The sequence below is a fragment of the Perognathus longimembris genome, chromosome 4, assembly GCF_023159225.1.
Source record: "Perognathus longimembris pacificus isolate PPM17 chromosome 4, ASM2315922v1, whole genome shotgun sequence".
Classification (NCBI taxonomy): Eukaryota; Metazoa; Chordata; class Mammalia; order Rodentia; family Heteromyidae; genus Perognathus; species Perognathus longimembris.
In genome coordinates, this window is record NC_063164.1 from 69,968,340 (window position 1) to 69,986,331 (window position 17,992).

General features: G+C 38.6%; 1 pseudogene; it reads right to left on the reverse strand.

The window, feature by feature from the left end:
* Positions 1 to 2,281: 2,281 nt before the first annotated feature.
* On the reverse strand, positions 2,282 to 3,018 carry LOC125350878 (annotated as a pseudogene).
* Positions 3,019 to 17,992: the final 14,974 nt, after the last annotated feature.

Consider the following 17,992-nt stretch of genomic DNA (forward strand, 5'->3'; position numbering starts at 1 on the left):
TGAAGCCCCAAAGTACCGCCCTTCTGCAGGCTATACCTGGGTCAGTATCATCCAGCTTGTTTTTTCTCCTTGCTGGGATTCCCTATGTCAGATGTTGTTTTCTTTGGGTGGAAGATGTTTTGTGCCTCCCATTCCAGTGCTCCTCACAGGACTGAATCATTCTGATGAAGCTGAACAATTTTTCATAAAAGTACACGAGTTCAATCAGGCAGGAAATGAGGCCCTCAAATCAAATCAAAGGTTGTGGCAGCATCACTGTCTGGTTTTTCAAAACTCTGTGAGAGACAGGGTTTCATGTCATCTGGTATAAAAATCAATAAGCAAGGAGTAGTTTCAATCATTTAAGTGCAGCATGACGAAAATTGGCTGTGGAGAGCCTACAAATGGAATTCTGACAGTCATTACGCCATTGACAATTTAAAAGGCACACGAGTAGGTGAAATAGATATTCTGCTGGATCTATGCTTAAGGAACATCTTTATGTCCAAGTGCAAACATCTAATACTTGAATCATGAATAGTCAATGCGGGCAAATGCCAGCTTCCTATACTAGGAAGGGTGTAATAGGAAAAGTTGCTGTTAGTAGCAAGAGTAATAGGGGAGGGGAACTAAGCATAAGGCCATGTATGCTATTCTTATCTCTGTACCCTGCTCGGCTTCATGCCTCAAGTCCTGACTGTTCAGTGTATGGCTTCAGCTCTAGGCACCTTGCCTTCTACCAAGGACACTAAAGGATTAAACGGTTGAGACAGTTCTACTAAGGTTTAGTCTAGGCTTAGTAGAAGTAAGCTTCCGAAGGAGAGACGTGGGGAAATGAGATTCAACTCTTTTGCATACATAAGGGAAAGTAGCCTGAAATGTTTTTAGTTTTCATTTAAAAAAATTTATATGACAGTTTTAGCTGGACATCTCTCAATTTTCATTAAACCTATTTTAGAAAGACATAAATCTTTAATTCCAAAGAATATAATTTCTGAAATACTGAAAAAAAGCATTGAAAAATGAAACAGCTACTTCATATACCTAAATGTATTCAATGGAATTTAGATAATTTAATAACTTGAAATCTATGATCATCCATCTTTAAGATAGAGAAATGTGCTCCATTTTTAATCCATATTAAATTTCATGTTGTTTTTTCTACAACTCATATTTCGATTCTATCTTTCCATATCTAAAATTTGAATTTCCATATTTGAAAATTTTATAACAATTCTAATACTATAAGCAGAATATGTATATAATGTATTTATAAAGTCATAAATTTTTATGACCATATAGTTGTCAGTGTTGAAAATATCCAGATTGAGTTGAGACAATTATTATAATTGACCAATTGTTATAATTAACTAAACAAGCATCAATTATTACAGATTTGAACATATATTTGCTAGCATAAAAAGCAAAATTGTGGTGGAGATGTATTTCTTAACAAGATGATTTGCAGTGTTAAAACATTGCTTCCTAAATGTATTTGCAACATTATTTACCACTGGAGTGAAACAAGACTCAGCTTTAATATTAATTTTTTGTTGTCATGATTATAAGCACTAAAATAATTTGCTTATATACATTAATAAATGATAGTGGAGAGTTTCATTACATAAAAATATCACTTAATTCATTTTGTGCTTCCATAATGCAATATCACAAAGTAAATATAATGAGCAGAAACATTTTAGCTCATGGTTTAGGCAGGTGAGTAGTCCAAGAATGAATCAGGCAAATCTGGAGGGCTTTCTTTCTCACCGTCTAATGCAGAAGGGCAAAGAGAGGGATTGAATGAGAGAAAATAGGATTGTATTTGTCCCACAGTGAATCTACTCACATAATAATGAACTTATTTACATCTGGTAGCATTAATTTATTTATAAGGACAGAGCCCACAAAGCCAACTCACGTTTTTGGGTTTTGTTTGTTTGTCTGTTTTATGCATGGTGCTTTTGTTTTAATAGATAAAGAATATTGATGGCTTAAGTTTTAAGTCACATTTACAGATGGAGAAAGGTGACATTACTACTACAGTTGGGAAAGATGCACATTCTGTATGCATGTTACATCAAAGAATGGGGACAAAACATTCAGGGACCCCTTACGCTAGACACAAGAGCAGAGAGACAGAAGAAAACTCAAGTGAGGTCCACGTGGCACCCTGTGATTCCACCTTCATGTTAAGAAGCTCAGAGGAAGCAGGAATGGGGCTCACACTCGGTGAGTCCCCCATTAGGCCAGTGCGCTAGACACAGAGGGGGATTCGTCGGTAAATATGGAGCAACCTCAGTTAAGCAGAGGAAGCTACTGAAGAATCTTGGCTTTTCAAAAGTAGAGCAGTGAGTGTCCTATGCCTCTCAGAGGCTTCCTCCAAACACTTCCCACTGGCATTTTAACCAGACAAGGCTCCCTGGACTTCTGGCATCATTAGCTGTGCTCTGAGAACCAGTGGACTTTCCTGAGTGTTGGAAACCTTTACCTTGCAGTTCCCATTGTGGTTTTCAATCCCATCAGCTACTTCCTGGGATAAATTGGCCTCTTGATCCTTCTGGACATTGCCACTTTTTTTTTTTGTTTCAGTTTTATTCATTGGAATCATTTTTGCACCACAGCTTTTAGCAGAGGGAAATTTTGCTTCCCACAACACCCAGTAATCTGGGGCTCCAACAACTGGTACATGCCCTGTTGGACCAGTTCATCTAGCTGCATAAGGTATCTGTCTGTGCCTTTCTGAGTTTGTACCTTGCTAAGTCTCTGTTTTGCTTCGTTCAGCAGATGGGCGATAGGGTCATCTCTTGCTCTAAGGATCTTCACCATTGCTTGAGTTATCAAATTTTTTCCCTGCTTTATTCTTCTCATAGTGTTCCATAGTGTTCTGTCTTTGAGTCTGCACTAAATGACCTTTCTCAATGTTGAACTCATCTTCTGCCTTCACATTGATTTCTTCTACTTTCTCATTGGTTTCCTGTTCAATAAAAGCCATTATGTGCTTAATTTGCTTTCTACATCAGCATCACTGAAGGCCATGGACAAAAGTGATGCTAAGATGTTGGATAAATTGCCTGAGTTAAGGACTAAAAACAGGACTGGAAAGAATAGCAGAGGAAAACCCCCCAACTCACTTCTTGATGATGACAACTTTCTGTCATTACAATTGTATTTAAACATGAGCTTGAGAGGGGAGAAATATCCAAGCTATAGTAATTCTCTTCACATTTCTGTACATTTGTATGCAATCTTACAGTTGTATCAATGAGTAACAACTGCATACATCTCTCTAATAGAAATAGTTTCTAATGATGCATCTTTTGATTGTTGATAAGGTCTTCATTTGAGAGCAATGGTGTGGAAACCATATGACTTGAAAATCAATACCAGATTGAACACAGAATTTCAATTTGGTGCTTAACCTGATGCCCTGGTAGTTTTTATACTAGACAACAGAACAGGGTAGGATGTGCAAGACCAACAGTGGAATTATACAGGAAGCCTATAGCTCTTCTTTTTAGTGATGTTTTCATAGAACTATACAGGCAAGATATTTTACAGAGGAAGGGAGCTATTGTTCAAGTAGGACCACAGCTTTACAGAGAAACATTGATGATGTGGAACATATCTTTTCAGTCAGACTGAAATGCAGTCTTGTGGAGATGGTTAAAGAACTACTTTGCAAAGATAAAAAGACATAGAAGAACATTGGTTGATTACATAAAATTTTAAGAAAAAATGAAAATTATTCATTTTTTTCTGATAGCAAAACTAGGACTATGTGATCCACCACAGAAGCAAACAATTATTGTCCAAAAATCCAGGGAGTGGCCATTTGGTGAAAACAGTCCTCTCTGTTACCTCAACTACCAACAACATTATTGTTCTAGGAATTACATAAATTTCTTTAAAAATTAGAATGGGCTTTACAAGTGGATTTCTTTGACATGACTATATAAGCAACAACCTTAGTGTGCCATTTCTACACATGTAAATAAAATATTTTGAGCATACTAACTTCCTTCCTGCTAGTACTCCCATATCCCAAATTAAACAAATATTACATATAATGTATTATATATACATATATATGTATATATACATACATACATGCACCATTTAAGGGGATTAGAGGAAGAAAGATTGTTAGAGGTTAAAGAAATACTGAAATGTATTTCATATGTGATGGAACATAGTAAAATAAAACTTACTAAAAGCTATTGAATAAGAAGGAAGTAGTAAGGATAGAGAAAAAACATGAGAGTAAGTGAAGGGACTGGTTGGATTTAAAAGCTATGTATGCATGTGTGAAATAACATGGTGGAACCCCTTTTAGGTAATTAGCATTCAATAAAAAAATATTTCTGTGAATTTCTGCATCACTCAATGGAATGGATTCAGTGAATAAGAAGTCCCATCCAATGTTGAGAATCTGGGTATCTTCGCCTAGAGAAAAGAGAAGTGTTCATATTCATAACTGTCAGCAGCAGCATTAAAGCAGCACCAGATAACATAGTCATATGTTGGCTACTCTAAAATGTGTTACTAGTTCCCTCCACTGTTGAGTAACATTTGAATGATTTGTTCAACCACTTTAGTGATTTACATGGATTAACTACTCAGCCCTATCTAACCTTGTGGCTAAGGCATCCAGTGCTAAGGCTCTTGGGTTTGGGAGCACTGTTTGTGGCTAAGACATAGAACCAAGCTAGACAGCCCCCTTGGGGATCAAAGCTAGAAACTTGGCTGCACTCAGCCAGTTCTCTGTGCAACCTAGTTAACCACATATGATTTCCATCAATCTCAACTCAGGGAGCTTGAATGTCCTTTAAATGCTACAATTGATAGCCAGACTCCTGTAGCCAAATGTTTAACTGTCTGGGTGTATATTTGCATGCTAATCAATTCTGGAAAGCTTAAGTGGTTTGGGGTCATGTTGAAAAACAGCCTTTTCTGGACTGTGACATGCTCATTTGTGGTTTATCACTTGCTTACATGTTCCAGGTGTGAAAATTAATGCATGCATTTATGTAGCACTCTAAAATGTACAATATACTTTTTATGTAATGATATCACTTACACTCATCAAATATACCACTCTATCAGACTTTGTCCCTTTGCATCTCACCATTATATCTTTCCAGTCTCCAAATGACAAATGAATTATTCAGCCAAATCCTTCCCTTCAAATGTCATGTACAGTGTTTCATATAGTATACAAAGAATTGCTGAAATAAATGAGATGACTATGTAATTCACTATCATTTCAATATTAAGTTGCATAAATTTTCTTTTATGTAGAAATTTAACTTCCATAAAATAGTAACTTGGATTGGGAAGAAAATGGCAGAGGAGCAGCAGAGCCTTACCTAAGGTCTCTCCAAGAACCCAGTTTTTCTTCCACAGGGAAACTTCTACCGAGAAAGCCCAAGTAAGGTACAACATTATAGAGATATATAGAGATTCAAGCCAGGAAGGAAAAAAAACGAAACAGCAGATCCAAGTATCCAGATTTCAGTGGCAGGCAGTCAAAGGGGCCACCTTCGAAAAGGGCAAAATTGCTGAGTAGTGAGTCCCAGCTCCTTCCAGGGAAGGAATCCTTTCCCAGATGGGAGGAACCTCCCGGGGCAAGTGGCCCCTCAACACCGGTAAACAAAACAAGAGGTCTGCCTCCAGGCTGCCATCACTGCCGTGCACTGAGGCAACAACAGACTGGTTTCCCAGGCCAAACATTGTCCACCAGTGACTGGGCACACCCAGCCACTACCTGTAAACCCCAGTGAGTGACACAGCCAGCTCTGCCCAGAAGATAGCCCCACCCAGGTGGGCAGAACTTCCCCCACAAGAAGCTCCATCTTTCCAGCCAAAGCCCGCCTCACACCTTCAGCAGCCCCAGGATCCCGCTTGGGGCCCACAGCAGCCAGTTTGGGGGGGGGGGCACAACCTGGGGCTCACCGCAGCCAATTTGGGGCTCCTGCCTGGGGCAATTGCCTGCCCTCAGCAGTCCAGAGGTCTCACAGGCTACACTGCTTCTGAGGTAGAATGCTGCTGCTGCCAACCCCTTAGGAGCAATAGACTGGTTCCCCAATCACTGAGGGTACCCAAATCCTCAGAGAACCACACAAGCACCACTGCCCAGGAACTCCAGATTCCATTGAGCCCAGGTTAATAGTACGCATGATAATAGGCATCTGGGGACAATCTGAGTGAGTCAAAGGAGTTCTTAGAGCAATTTTATCAACCCCCTCCAAAAATAAGAAGAAGATTGTAATGGTATACAATCTAGCTACTGAATACAGGGCTCAAGGTTGGTTTATACTTTCAAAGGGAAATTTGTGGGAACACTAAATCTACTGCTATATGCATAAAAAGAGAGGGAACTTACCTGTCTAGGATTGTGTGTCTATAAGAATAATACAACAGGACTTGGTAGGTTTGGTTTAGGTCCTAAACAGTGCGAAAGGGGGCTAGAAGACTAGCATTATAAATCCAAATGGGCAGGAGAAACACAAAAAGTATGGCAAGACAGGGAATCTCATCACCCACTCAAAAAACAAAACAAAACACAAAACAGAACATTCAATTGAAATCCTAGAGGAGAGCCCTCAGAATGCTCTACCAACTATGCTGATAAAAATGATAAAGAAAAGCTTGAGTCTCTCCAGACAAGTATCCTAGAGCGTGAGGAGGCGAACCAAAGAATAATTTGTGAACGCAATGAATCCATCCGTAAGTTAATGGCCTCCACAAACGGAATGATATACAAACTCCAACAGAAAGAAAAAGAGTCTGGGGCTGGGGATATAGCCTAGTGGCAAGAGTGCCTGCCTCAGATACAAGAGGCCCTAGGTTCGATTCCCCAGCACCACATATACAGAAAACGGCCAGAAGCGGCACTGTGGCTCAAGTGGTAGAGTGCTAGCCTTGAGTGGGAAGAAGCCAGGGACAGTGCTCAGGCCCTGAGTCCAAGGCCCAGGACTGGCAAAAAAAAAAAAAAAAAAAGAAAAAGAGTCTGATGAAAAGATAGCTACTCAGCTGAAAGAGATTAGAGACAGCACCCAGAACCGAATTAATGAAGTAAGGAAGTCCATACAGGACCTAAGAGACAATTACAGCAGAGATATGGAAGCTATGAAGAAAGATCCATCAGAAGGTAGGGAGACAAAAAACCAAGTTGTAAGTTTAGGGAACAGACTGGAAGAAGCAGAAGATCGAATCTCAGAAATTGAGGACAGCCCCACAAAAAACAATACAAAATCAATCAAAAAAGCAAGACAGATCACTTCAAGAGCTTCAAGATATAATCAGGAAGCCCAATATAAGGCTAATAGATATTGAAGAAAAACTAGAGAAAGAAGTTAATGGAAAATGCAACTTATTTAACAGAATATTAGCTGAGAACTTCCCAAACACCAGGAAGAATAGGCCCACCCAGATACACGAAGCATTTAGGACCCCAAACAGACCAGACTAGAACAGGACTTCCCATCATCATATTGTAATCAAAACAGGATCATTAGAGGCCAAAGAAAGAATTCTTTTTTTTTTTTTTTTGGCCAGTCCTGGGCCTTGGACTCAGGGCCTGAGCACTGTCCCTGGCTTCCTTTTGCTCAAGGCTAGCACTCTGCCACTTGAGCCACAGCGCCACTTCTGGCCGTTTTCTGTATATGTGGTGCTGGGGAATCGAACCCAGGGCCTCATGTATACGAGGCAAGCTCTCTTGCCACTAGGCCATATCCCCAGCCCCAAAGAAAGAATTCTTAAAGCTGCTAAGGAAAAGAGAACAATCACATATAAAGGAAAAACAATCAGAATTACCCCAGATTTCTCAATGGAGACCAAGAAAGCAAGGAGAGCCTGGAATGCTGTTTGCCACATCCTAAAGAAAAATAACTATGAACCAAGAATTCTGTAACCAGCTAAACTCTCACTCATAGCCAAAGGTCAAATAAAAGTCTTCCATAGCAAGGAAAAATTGAACCAATATATCTCCACCAAACCAGCACTACAGAATATCCTCAAAGATGTCCTCCACATTGAAAACCACCAAGACCATTATCCAGACAGGGAAAGCATCCATAAAGAAAACTCCAGATTAGTAGAGCAAAAAGGGAAGACATAGCCCCTATGATGATTAATACAATGAAAGGAACAAGCAATCACCCCTCAGTCTTAACTCTCAATATTAATGGACTTAACTTTCCAATTAAATGACATAGATTGACAAGTTGGATCAAAAAACAAGATCCATCTTTCTGCTGCTTCCAAGAGAAACACCTTGCCAGCAAAAGCAAATATATTCTAAAAGTGAAAGTCTGGAACAAAATCTATCAAGCAAATGGCCCCCACAAACAGGCCAGTGTTGCAATCTTAGTATCAGATAAAATTGACTTCAATCTAAAAACAGTAAAAAGTGACAAAGAAGGCTACTACATACTAATAAAGGGATCTCTCCAACAGGAGGACATAACCATCTTAAACATCTACACACCAAATACAGAAGCTCCCAACTTCATCAAACAAACACTACTGACTCTAAAATCTCTCAGAGACCCAAACACATTGATTGTTGGAGACTTTAGCACACCACTCTCACCTCTGCACAGATCAACATGCCAAAAACTGAACAGAGAACCTCAGAACTAAACAACTGCAGAGACAATTTAGACTTAACTGACATCTACAGAATATTCCATCCAGCAACACCAAAATATACATTCTTCTCAGCAGCACATGGAACATTCTCCAAAATTGATCACATGTTAGGGCACAAAGCAAACCTGCACAAATTCAGAAACATTGAAATCATTCCTTACATTCTCGAGACCACAATGGGATAAAACTAGAATTCAATGCCAAAGGCCACAAAAGAAAACCCCACAACTCATGGCTACTCAACCACCAATGGATCATTGAGGAAATCAGAACAGAACTTCAAATATTTATGGAATTAAGCTAAGACGAACACACAAATTACCAGCTCCTCTTAGACACAGAAAAGGCAGTTCTCAGAGGAAAATTTATAGTCCTGAGCACTTACATCAACAAATTGGAGAAATCTTGATTCAACAACTTAACAAAGCATCATAAGCACCTTGAAAGAGAACAACAATCCAAACCCAAGCCAATAGGCAGAAGCAAATAATTAAAATCAAATCAGAATTAAATGACTTAGAATTTAAAAAATAGAATGAAGAGTTGTTTCTTCGAAAAAATTAACAAGATAGACAGACTCCTAGCAAACATGACCAAAAAATGAAGACAGCACACTTAAATAAACAAGATCAGAGATGAAACAGGTAACGTCACCACAGAAACATCAAAAATCCAGAATAAACAGTACAAGTAATGTATCCAATGCCTAACATATGAAACTGTAACCTCTCTGTACATCAGATTGATAATAAAAATTTGAAAAAAAAAATGGGCATTCTGTAGGACAGGCAAAAAAAAGTCCAGAATATAAGGGACTATTTTGCAAACCTACATGCTGACAAATTCGAGAACCTGGAAGAAATGGACATACTCAATAAAGAAGATTTAAATTTACTGAACAGATGCATATTCAGCAATGAAATTGAAGCTTCAATAAGAGATCTCCCTTCCAAGAAAAGCCCAGGTCCAGATGGATTTACATTGGAATTCTACAAGGCCTTCAAAACAGATCTCACACCAACATTCCTCAAATTCTTCAATGAAATAGAGAGTAAAAACTCACTACCAAACACATTCTATGGTCCTAGTATAACACTAATCCCCAAACCAGACAGGGAACCATAAAGGAAAGAGAACTATAGACCCTTGATGCACATCTTTGATGAACACCGATGCAAAGCTTCTCAACAAAATTCTGCCCCACCGACTTCAACAAGTTATCAAAAAAATCATACACCATGATCAAACTGTATTCATTCCAGGCATGCAAAGTTGGTTCAACATATGCAAGTCAATTAATGTAACCCACCACATCAACAGGAGCAAGGCAAGGAATCACATGGTTATTTCCCTAGATGCTGAAATGGCATTCGACAAAATCTAGCACCCAATTATGATAAAAGCCCTGGAAAAACTGGGATTCCAGGGAACATTCCTGAATATAATAAAGGCTGTCTATGACAAACCAACAGTGAGCATTCTACTAAACAGTGAAAAGCTAAGGCCATTCCCTTTAAAATCAGGAGCGAGACAAGGATGTCCTTCTCTTTCCTCTCCTCTTCAACATAGTACTAGAATTCCTAGCAAGAGCTATTAGGCAAGAAGAAAACATAAAGGGAATACAAGTAGGAAAAGATGAAGTTAAATTTTCTTTCTTTGTAGATGACATGATCCTATACCTAAAGAACCTTATAGACTTTTGTGGGCTCTCTCGACTTCCCTCGCTTGGGGGGGGGAAGGGGCTTGTCCGCCCCTTCCTGGGTGGCCCTTTATCGCTCTCACATGGGAGCGATGGCCACAGGTAGCCTCGTCTCTCTCTCGACTTCCCCTCGCTTGGGGGGGGAAGGGGCTTGTCCACTCCTTCCTGGGTGTTCCATGATCGCTCACGTGGGAGCGATGGCCACGGGCAGCCTCGGTGGCGTGTGGTCGCAGGGTGCCCCAAAGCCGCCAAGAACGACACGGACGCGTGGGTCCCTGGAGAAAACCTCTAGGGCTTCTGTCTATTCAAATGAGGAGCCTCCCAGATATACCCTAAAGGCGGGCACAAGAGAGGGGCCCCTGATTGGTCCCAAGGAGCTGTCCCTCAAGTGATGTCAGACTTCCTTCTCTTCCTGTTCAAGACAGGAAAGGGAGGGACAGGCTGAGGTCAGCTGTGGCCCCTTAAAGGTGCAGCTGACCCCAACAGACTTTACTCCCAAGCTACTATAGCTGATCCAAAACGTTGGCGAAGTAGCAGGATATAAAGTTAATCCTCAAAAATCAATGGCTTTTACATAACCAACAATCAGAAGAGCAAGGCTAAAATCAGAAAAGCAACACCTTTTGCAATAGCCTCAAAAGACATAAAACACCCAGGAATAACCATAACCAAGAAGTGAAAGAACTCTATGATGACAACTTTAAAAACCTAAAAAAAGAAATTAAGGCAGAACTCAAGAAACGGAAAAACCTCCCATGCTCCTGGATTGGGAGTATTAACATCGTGAAAATGGCAATATTACCAAAAGTTATCTACAAATTCAATGCAATGCCCATCAACACCCCAACACCATTCTTCAATGAAATAGAGGACGCAATTTAGAAATTCAGATAGAACAATTAAAAAAAACCTCGAATAGCACAAAAACAATCTTAAGTAGAAAGAACAGTATAGGAGGAATATCAATACCAAACTTTAAGTTGTATTACAAGGCTATACTAATAAAAACAGCTTGGTACTGGCACAAAAACAGACCCAAGGACCAGTGGAACAGAACTGAAGACTCAGAAATGAAACCACTGACCAATGGCTACCTAATCTTTGTAACTAAAAGTAGATCCTTATTTATCACTGTGCACCAAAATCAATTCCAAAGGGATCAAAGACCTAGGAATAAAATTAGATACCCTGAAAACACTACAAGAAGGAATAAGAGAAACTCTAGGACTCCTCAGCACTGGAAGAAACTTTCTCAACAAAGGCCCAGAGATGAAATAAATCAAAGAAAGGCTGGACAAGTGGGACTGCATCAAACTGCAGAGCTTCTGCAGGGCAAAGGTCATGGCTTGCAAGATAAATAGAAATCCCACAGACTTGGAAAAGATCTTTACCAGACATACAATGGACAATGGCCTCATATCTAAAATATACACAGAACTCAAAAAATTAAATTCCTTCAAAACAAACAATCAAAGAACCAACAGCCCTCTCAACAAATGGGTAAAGACCTAAAAAGAAACTTCTCTGAAGAGGAAATGAGAATGGCCAAGAGTCACATGAAAAAGTTCTCTACATCAGTGGCCATAAAAGAGATGCAAATCAAAACAACATTGAGATTCCACCTCACTCCAGTAAGAATGTCCATTACCAGGAAATCCAATAATAACAAATGCTGGTGAGGATGTAGCCGGAAGGGAACCCTACTGCATTACTGGTGGGAATGCAAACTTGTTCAACCCCTCTGGAAAGCAGTGTGGAGGTTCCTAAGAAGGCTAAACATAGAGCTCCCCTACGATCCAGCAGCCCCACTTTTGGGCATTTACCTAGAAGACTACAAGCAAGACCACACTGAAGCAACCAGCACAACTATGTTCATCGAAGCACATCTTGTCATTGCTAAAACATGGAACTAACATAGATGCCCCTCAGTAGATGAGTGGATCAGAAAAATGTGGCACATATACACAATGGAATTCTATGCCTCCGTCAGAAGGAATGACATTGTCCCATTCATAAGGAAATGGAAGGACTTGGGAAAAAAAATCATATTAAGTGAAGTGACCCAGACCCAAAGAAACATAAACCCTATGGTGTCCCTCATAAGGAATAGCTAGTACATGATTAGGCTAGTCGTGGTAGAAGATCAAAATACCCCAATAGCTACACCCATATGATCACATAAGATGATGCCAAGTGAAATGAACTCCACGTTACAGAGACAAGAGTTATATCACTGTTGCAATTATTATCAACATGCCATGTTAAACTGTACCTTTTGCATTTTGTATTTTTTTCTTGTCTGTTTTTTTGTTTGATTGTTTTGTTTAGTTTTGTTCCTCTTGTATTCCCTTCCTGTGGTTGTACCCCTGCTACCACTATATCTCATCCGAAAACCCTGGAATACCCTGGTTCTAATACAGGTATTAGAACTGAGGAAGGGAAAGGGAATATCAAAATTGAGAGACAAAGGACAAAAAGACAAACCATTCCCACAGCAATACTTACAAAACCATTCGGTGTAAATCAACTGCACAACTCTTGGGGGGGGGGGAGGATAGGGGGAAGGGGAGAGGGGGAATAATGAGGGAGGAGGTAGCAAGTTGAACAAGAAATGTACTCACTGCCTTACATATGAATCTGCAACCCTCTGTACCACACTTTGACAATAAAGAAAAAAATACTAAAAAAAAAAAAGCTGATCATTCAAATGATCATATTCACTGATGTGGATAAAATAGAAGTCCTCCTTCTTCCCCCATTTCTCAATACTTCCCTCACTCTACAAATTATACAGTTACAAATTTTATGGAGTAAGAATGTTCTCCAGAGCTTGTTAAGAAAAGCAGAATGGAGAGATGAAAGGGGGAAATTTCATTTAAAAAATTCAATGTACAGCCTACAAAATGAAGAAAACTGAATGAAGAGGGGTGAATACATTTAAAGGGGTAACATTGACCAAGATGGATTATATTCATAAACTGGAATGTTGATTGGCAACTCTTTTGTACAACAACTTACATACAATAAAACAACTAACTCTTAAAGAAGCAAATATTACTTTGCTAGACATATTTTTGTTCTATTTGTGACTTATAGACAATTTAATGTATTTTAGAACTTTTCATGATACTACTATAGAAGCACAATCTTAAAAAATGTGCACTGAGATTAAATAAATGTGCAAATTTTAAAAAGGAAAAGGAATCACTAAATAGCATTCTGCTCATCATTTCCCACTTTCCAGAGGCAACCACTTAAAAAATTTGTCACTCTTTATGTTTACAAGTGCCATGAAATTTGTTGCTACTATGCTTATATTTCTGTTATTCTTTCTAGGTTTGGGATATTATTTACTCCCTTACTCAACTTCACTTTATTTGGGGGTGTATGCTTTTCCTGGGGCTTGAACTAGGTTCCTAGGTACTGTTCTTGAGATTTTTTGCTCAAGATTACCATTCTACCACTGGGTCCACAGATCCATTTCCAGGGTTTTTGTTGTTGTTGGTTGGTTGGGTTTTTTTTTGTTTTGGTGGTTGATAGAATATAAGAGTCCAATGGACTTTCCTGCCCTGGCTAGCTTTGAACTACAGTACTCAGATCTCAGCCTTCTAATTATTTAGGATTACAGACATGAGTCATTGGTGCCCAGCTTTACTATATATTTACACACACACACACACACACACACACACACAGAGCACATCCACAACACATCCCATCAACTCTCCATCCTAAAGACAGTAATAAACAAATTTGAGCACATCAATATTCATTATTTACATTGTTGTGACTATATCTCCACTAGTTTCACTTGAACCACATGTGTTTCCATGGTTACTTTTCCTCTCCTGCAATATTTTCAGTTTTCCCTAAAAGTAGTAATTTCTTGTTGTTTCCAGGCTTGTTTGGATATGAATTTATTATTATTAATGCATCTCATATATTCTCTGACACAATTGTCAATTGAAACCCCATATACTGAAAGATATTGACTTTTTTGCTGAACTTAACTTCCTAAAGAAATCTCTTTAATAAATATGATAAGAATATGCACACTTACACAAATTGGCCAATCTCTTAAGACTTTGTCTTTTTAGACTCTTTGTGTTATATTAGTTGTTTACACAGAATAGAGTCAATCATGACTGATATTTTACCTATCCCTTTTGGAGTATATCTCATTCTTTTCCTGTGACTAGTGCTCCAGCAGGTAAAGCACATAAAAGTGTCCTCTGATGAGCAATTTAGTTACCCTAACATTGTTCCTTGATACAGTGTTTTCTATACACTTCAACAATTGTAACAGTAAAATACCTTGAGGAAACAGGATCTTTCAAAACTTGTGAAAAACATTTATAGTCTGTGAGGTCCCTTGGGAAAGCTTTTGGTGAGTTACAAGAGTTAGAAATTGAAATTATAGTGATCTAAACAGGAAGAATTCTCACTCATCTATCTCAAGCAGGTTCCCAGGAGTAGTTGGCCTCTGTTTATGTCTTCCTTTGCCACCTTCCTTCTCCTCATTCCCACTCAGACCTGTTGCTAGCAAACCCAGTGTACAAAATAATAAGTGTTTTTTATCTTGTGTTTTTCATCTTCCAAGTCCCCCTCATGTTTCTTCATGTAGTAATTGGTGCCTATTGTTTCACTGACTTGCTTAGTAATTACCTGTAAATCGACAGTTTTACTGATCTATGGCTCTAGAGTGGCCTGGGGGAAGAATAGAAATCCATTCATTGTGCAACAGAAGTCAGGCCCAGCAACATAGTTCTCCTCAAGTGGGATCCACACACAAGAAAATGTGGCAGCTCCTCCCTCCCATAGCTGAATTCTAACAATTGCCAAAGTGAGGTTAATCTATTATTGATATATTAGACAAAGAAAGTGAGAAAAATTGTAAATTTCACACATAGAAGAAACACGACACATGTACTCTATTATTGTTTTAACATTCATAATATTCTTTGTTTCAGAAGTATTTTTCTATTATTTTACCTACTTACAAAATATGAACAGACTAGCAAAAGCCAACTATATCTGGATGAATAAGTGTACCTGATTTAAGACCCAATTGCATAATTTTTAAACCACATATTTAAATTCTATCCTATGTATCTTTTAGCATCTGTAAAAGATTTGGGGTTCTGTACTGTATAAGTAACATAAAATATATTAAGTCTTTGTTCAAAGAGTTCATAAGGGAAATTTAAGACATTTTAATAACCCAAGGCAATCAATAGTCACATTTCACCAGTAGAGCAGAAAACTTTTCTATAAATGATGAGATTCTAAGTTCTCATTCTGTTTTGAATATTATTGCAATACATAGTACTTTGTACTAGCTTGGTGCTCAGCTATCATTTAGTGGAGGTCACTGAGAATTATCAATTATCTTTTCAACTGGAGTAGGAAGTGTTAGGTTTTTAAAGTAGGCTACACAAATTATTCAATGCCAAATCTGTGAATCACCATGCCTAGATTTTTATTGGTTGAGATGGGGTCTCACAAATCTTTTGCTGGACTTACACGATGATTTTTTCCCAATCTCAGCCACCTAAGCAGCTCAGACTACATGTGTGACTCACTGCTCCCAACTATCTCCAGTTTTGTTTTGTTTTGTTTTGTTCAGTTTTTTTTTACCCCCACATAATCTACACTTCCAATTCTCAGTATCTGTGGGGAAGCATCTCCTCCAAGATAATTGTCAATTACAGATTTATGTAGCATATGAATATGTTAAAAATACAAATGTGCACATGGGTGGAGTCTATACTTTTTCATATGGCAGAATTCTGGGTTGGGATACCCTAATTCAGGATAAAAGGGGCTGATGTCTGCTGCTCTTTTGTGTTCAGTCAGTGACTTGCTACACAGTTCCCACCATTTTTATCTGCAGGTGTTTAAGCATGAGGCAATCAGGAAAATGACAGAAGGTGAGAGAGCCTATCATTTTTTTTAAGGAGTCTTTAAAAAATATCCCTTCAAACATGCCCTTACACAATTCTGTCCTACAGCTGTATTCACTTTCAAAGAAGACTTGGAAGTACGGTTTCATGTTTAAAATTGCAGTTCTGCCAAGTAGGATAAAGGGCTCAAACAACATTTGTATTCTGATAACTCCCAAGCTATGTCTGCCCGAGCTGTCCTTTAGATTTAAGTTCTGAGTGAAATTTTTTTGGGACACAAATGCCAGAAACAAAAAGAAAACAAGAACAACAACAAAAAAAGGGTTCATTAAACCCAGCAGGTCAAGATTTCCAAACATCTCCATTACATTGACTAGTTTTTGTCTGTTGTCTTGTCACCTGCATTCATTGAATCAACCACATTTATTTTATGCCTATTTTGTGCTATGCATTATGATGGAAAATGACTTTATAAATATGAATGAGATATTTTTTCTACCTAAACGAGTTGACAAATGGATGTTGAGACCTAGTGTGATTGCTTTCAGGAATGAATCCCTTCTCTCAATTACTGGGAATGTTGGCTATACTCTCAATTGCTCTCAGCTGAAGAGAGCTGGTTGCCTATACTTTTCAACTGTGGCAATTCATCTAATCCAAGATCTGAAATTTAGATGGAAACTTCTAACTCAATGAACTTAAAAATCTTGAATCCTCAGATTTTTCTGGGCCTTCTGATTCCATGGAAGGCTCTGACTTTTTCTTTCTTGTTTATGAATGATTGAGAGTAAGTTATCTTACAAGATACATGGTACCTTCAGAATGTATCTCTAGCTCTCTTCCTGGCAACAGAAATGCATTTGTGACTAAGTCAACACTTGAACCAGGTGAGAAAGTCCTAAGTTGGTATAGAAAGGGACTATTCCATAAAGAAGCTCAGAATGTATCAATGTAGGCGTGTATGGGACTAAGAGAGCTGTTCAAAATGAGTCTTCCACCAAGATATCAAAAAGACATTTGCACTTCCATGTTTATCGCTGCACAATTCACAATAGCCAAAATATGGAATCAACCCAGATGCCCCTCCACAGATGAATGGATCCAAAAAATATGGTACCTATGCACAATGGAATACTACATAGCGATTAGGAATGGTGAAATATTGTTATTCGCAGGGAAATGGTCAGAACTTGAACAAATAATGCTGAGCAAGACAAGCCTACAACACAGAAAACAAAGGGGCATGATCTCCCTGATATATGACTCTTAAGATGGGGTGATGGAGAGACAGTAGAGACCAGGTCTGTGAAACCAAAAACTGTTTGTCAAATGGTATTTCGCACAGGATTGGGTCAGCGATCCAACACTATGTAACTAAAACCAAACAACTACTCAACATATAAAGGTAAAAAATTGACCTCTCAGTGGAATACAATAGCTCAAAACCTATGTATGTACGTTCATATAAGACTACTGTCGACATATTGTCTAATGTTGACATTACATTTAAAGCCCTAGGCAAATTTTCTTTGGCGTAGGCCACGTGGTTACTGTATATATTCTTGGTACATTGTGTATTGTATATATGTCTACCTGACCTAGGGAAGGGAAAGAAAAACAGGGTGTAAGATATCACAAGAAATGTACACACTGCCCTACTATGTAACTGTACCCTTTTTGCACAACACCTTGTCAAAAAAAATTTGTTTAATTAATAAATAAATTACAAAAAAGAAAAAAATGAGTCTTCCAAAAA